Source organism: Eschrichtius robustus, chromosome 7 (genome assembly GCF_028021215.1).
Source record: "Eschrichtius robustus isolate mEscRob2 chromosome 7, mEscRob2.pri, whole genome shotgun sequence".
Taxonomy (NCBI): domain Eukaryota; kingdom Metazoa; phylum Chordata; class Mammalia; order Artiodactyla; family Eschrichtiidae; genus Eschrichtius; species Eschrichtius robustus.
In genome coordinates, this window is record NC_090830.1 from 149,171 (window position 1) to 153,905 (window position 4,735).

The 4,735-nt window shown below is 43.8% G+C and overlaps 1 pseudogene; it reads left to right on the plus strand.

Moving 5' to 3' along the window:
- The first annotated feature begins 2,405 nt into the window (after positions 1–2,405).
- On the plus strand, positions 2,406–2,628 carry LOC137767581 (cytochrome c oxidase subunit NDUFA4 pseudogene; annotated as a pseudogene).
- The last annotated feature ends 2,107 nt before the right edge of the window (positions 2,629–4,735 follow it).

Sequence of the window (4,735 nt, forward strand, 5' to 3'; positions counted from 1 at the left end):
TCTAATATGCAGCCAGGGTTAACAACAACTGAACTATGTCTAATAGAATATGTTAGTGGTTCTCAAACTGTAGCATGCATAAATCACAAGAATCATCCAGAGTTTCTGACTCTGTAGGTATGGTGGGACCTGAGAATCTGCACTTCTAACAAGTCTTCGGGTGACAGCGGGGGCGGCTGCTGGGCTGACACATTGAAAACCGCTGCTCTATGGACAGACTAAATACGGCTGAGACTGGCTAGATGTTCACCAAACCTGTCTTCTCTTCCTGATGCATAGTTAAGCTACATTCCCCAGCCTACTTTGCATCTAGATGGGGCCACATGGCTAATTCTCACCAACAGCATATGCGTGGAGGTGATGTATCACTTTGGGTCTGAGGCACTTGAGAGCAAGTGAGCCTTTTCCATGCTGTCTCTCTCTTTCCTTACCTACTAGCTAGATGCAAAGGATCCAGTTTCTGAGACCCTATAAGATAGTAGAAACGCTGAGTCTCTAAATGACTGCATGGAACACGTGAACCCCATTCCCAAGGACCCACGTAGACTATCATGTGAGTAACCAATAAACCTTTATTGTTTCTTATAAGCCACTGAGGATTATAAGAGTGGTTTTTTCAGCAGTTAGCCCTGTCCAGATGGAAACACTGCACTAATACAACCATGACCTTGTAGGCAAGCCATGAGACCTCTCTGAGCCTCAGTTTCATCATCTATAAACGGGAAACGGACTAAAAGGAGCTCAAAGATCTCTTTCATGTCTAATAGTTTATGGTTCTATGAAAACAGTAATAATTCCAAAGTTAAGTGGAAATAATACTAAGTACAAAGAGAAGTAAGAATCTGTTTCACTCAGCATTGTCTAGGGTACTGCTGGGATACAGAAGAGCACAGGTGTGTTCCCTACACACCTAAAGGTCAAGCTAGAGAAACAAAATTAAAGCACATGATGCCACAGTAAGCAAAACAAGACAATAATAAGCCTACTTTCTGCCTGAAGTCAAAATATGATAAAAAGCAGAGATTCTAATAAATTCTAGACGTGCCCAATGACAACTCAATCCCTCTGGAGACAGAATAAGCAATGGAAACAAGCTACTGGACTTCAATCTGACCAACAAATATAGACTAGACAATGAGAGCTATTCCAGACTTACTTCTGAACAGCAAGAAGTGGTTCATGTTATGGAGGGGGGTGTAATTTTGAGAGAAAGTAATCAAGATCAAAATAAAGGAGGAAAATAGTAAGTGTAGTACATGTATCCTTAATCACTGGGGAAAGTTTCCATTAGCTACCCACAATAAGATTTTCCAGACTTTTAAATGAATGTAAATGTTAATCACAGCTTCCAATGCAAACCAAAAAACTACAACAGATACACACACAAAAAAGCAACCCAAACACGACACTAAAGATGGTCATCAAACCATAAGAGAAGGGAACAAAAGAGGAAAGGAAGAAAAAAGACCTACAAAAACAAACCCAAAACAATTAAGAAAATGGTAATAGGAACATACATATCGATAATCACATTAATCACAGCTTCCTTTGTATCTAGAGGGCTCCTACATATTTTTAAGGGATAGGTACATAGATAGATAGAATATGGTAGGTGATATGACATGATACACACACACAAGAGAAACCTGTCACTGTGCTCGTGTAAGTATTCAAAGGTATCTATTACTAGAATAAAGGCGATTTTAACAAATTTTCTTACCAAATCCTTCTCCTTGCCATTTTAGCATCTAATTGTCATTAAAACCAAAATGAATGGCTGAATATACAAATAAACTCCTTATGGAAATACCTGACAGAGCAAAACTGAAATTGACTTTTCAGATGGAAAATTATAGCTAACATTTTTTTCTCTCAGAGCTGGTACCAAAACAGTGTAGATCCTATGATAGAGTTAACCAGAATTGCAAAGAACAGCGATCACAGACAATTTACTAAAATGCCTCACAGCTTAGGCTGACAGCTCAGTATAAGAAAAGCAATTGATTTTAGGCTAACATACATGCATAAGCAGATAAAAAATGTTAAAATATATTTGTATAGGGAGAAAAACAATTAGATATTCTCGGCAAACAGGTGTTGACTAGCTACCACTGTGCCAGGACAGCAAGGCCAGTAAGACTGAGTCCTGGCCATCAGGTTGTTCAGAATCTCCCAGGACAGACAGAGTTCATATAATGAACTACCATCTGGGCCATCATCACTGCTTGTCGGGGTGACTACAGTCTGCACACGCCTCCCGTCCTGCGCCCCTCCAGTTCATTCTCACCCTGCAACAAGAATAATTTTTCTAGGGATATCCGCTCCCCCTCGGTGGGGAGACTGCTTAGTCCCAGGCCTCGCAGGTTTGTTTTTCTCTGTCTGGACTCAAGGCCTCTGTGGCAACCATGCTCCACCAGATCATCGGTCAGGCCAAGAAGCATCCTAGCTTGATCCCCCTCTTCGTGTTTACTGGAGCAGCACTGTATGTCTTGCGCCTGGCATTGTTCAATCCAGATGTCAGCTGGGACAGAAAGAATAACCCAGAACTCTGGAACAAACTAGGTCCCAGTGATCAATGCAAGTGAATGTAGATGACAGCAAACTGAAGAAGAGGGTCCAGACTTCTAAATGAAATGTTTCACTATAAAGCTGCTTAGAAGGAAGGTCCTCCAGAGGCCATCTGCACAGTTTTCCATGTGACCAGGAAATATTGCCCCTCCAAAGGCACGAAATCATGTTGGTGTATTGTGTTGGGGATTACACTGATGAATAATCTGAAACTTGAAGAACAAAAAAAGAAGAAGTTTTCTTTCTTCAGCTGTGCCACACGGCATGTGGGATCTTAGTTCCCTAACCAGGGATCAAAACCACATCCCCTGAAGTGGCAGCATGGAGTCTTAACCACTGGACCCCCAGGGAAGTCCCACGAATAACTGTTCTAAAACTTGTCACTCATCTGTTTAAAATCTGCCCATAGGTTTCCACTGACCTGAGAGCAACATCCAAAGGCTTTACCTAGCAGATAAAACCCTTCATCCACGGCCTTCCCTGGTGGCGCAGTGGTTGAGAAGCTGCCTGCTACTGCAGGGGACACGGGTTCGAGCCCTGGTCTGGGAAGATCCCACATGCCGCGGAGCAACTGGGCCCGTGAGCCACAACTACTGAGCCTGCGCGTCTGGAGCCTGTGCTCCGCAACAAGAGAGACTGCGATAGTGAGCGGCCCACGCACCGCGATGAAGACTGGCCCCCGCTTGCCGCAACTAGAGGAAGCCGTCGCACAGAAACGAAGACCCAACACAGCCAAAAATAAATATATAAATAAATAAAGGCAGCTCTTTGTGGTCAGTGCGGCTACATTTAAAAAACAAAAAAAAAAAAAACCAAAAAACCCTTCACCCTCTTCTTCTGGCCCTCTCAACCCTCTCCACCTTCATTTCCACTCTTCAGCATAAAATCTGTTGATCTCAGGGAAGCAGACCTGAGATGGGAGTAGACGTGCAAGAGACTTTTTGGGGAAAATGCCTGTGAAGGGTAAAGGTGGGGCAGCAGGAGTAGGCAGGGAGAGACTTCAGACTTTGATGCAGGTCTGGCACCTATGAAAGGATAGGAAAGAGGATGAGTTGTGAAGAGTCTCAGACTGCAGACAAATCTAAAAGTTCGAGCCATGCTGATGGGGAGTCCTCAAGGCAAAGCTGGCCAGCAGAGGAGTCCCACATCACACAGGGCTGAGCCTGTACCAGCAGTCCCACCGGGCTCTGTGACTGAGGGGAGGGAAGGGAAGCAAGGAAAGAGGAGAAGGAGGGAGAGGGAGAGAGACCGTGTTTTGTTCACCATGGTATACCAAATGACTATCACATTAGTGGCATATAGCTCAATCTTAGTAAATGTTTACTGAATGAATGATGGACTAAGTTTGATGGGGCCACAGAGGAAGGAGCCATTAATCATGTCTGGGAGGGAAATGGAAGTAAGTATTTACCAACATGCTTAAAATATTAAGACTGAGTTGTGACTGGTGGAAGGCTCTAACTCACAGAGTGTAACTTCCAATCTCGTCTTCTCTGACTTCTCTCAACAAGGGCAGATACCAAGCTAGAATGAACATAGAAGGGGGACAGGTCTACTTCCTTCTCAGAAGAAGTGGAAATTTTTTTTGTTTGTTTGTTTACAATTGTTATCAATAATAATGATATATATGTGTATGCAAATGAGAGGCGTATACCAAACTATTAGTTACAGTTGTCTTTGAAAAGGTACTTATAGACGCCTTTTTTTTAAATTTATTTATTTATATTTTATTTTTGGCTGTGTTGGGTCTTCGTTTCTGTGCGAGGGCTTTCTCCAGTTGCGGCAAGCGGGGGCCACTCTTCATCGCGGTGCGCGGGCCTCTCACTATCGCGGCCTCTCTTGTTGCGGAGCACAGGCTCCAGACGCGCAGGCTCAGTAGTTGTGGCTCACGGGCTTAGTCGCTCCGCGTCATGTGGGATCTTCCCAGACCAGGGCTCGAACCCGTGTCCCCTGCATTGGCAGGCAGACTCTCAACCACTGCGCCACCAGGGAAGCCCCGAAGTGGAAATTTTTAAAGCTTTATATTCTGGGAAGCAAATCACAATTTTAGAGGTGATGTATTTGCATCTCCAAGAACTCAGAGAAGATAAGGGGAAGAAGCAACGGGGAAAACTGCCAAAGAGAATGTGAGGTGTATCTAGGAAATCTTTTCATAAGCATTCAGTAA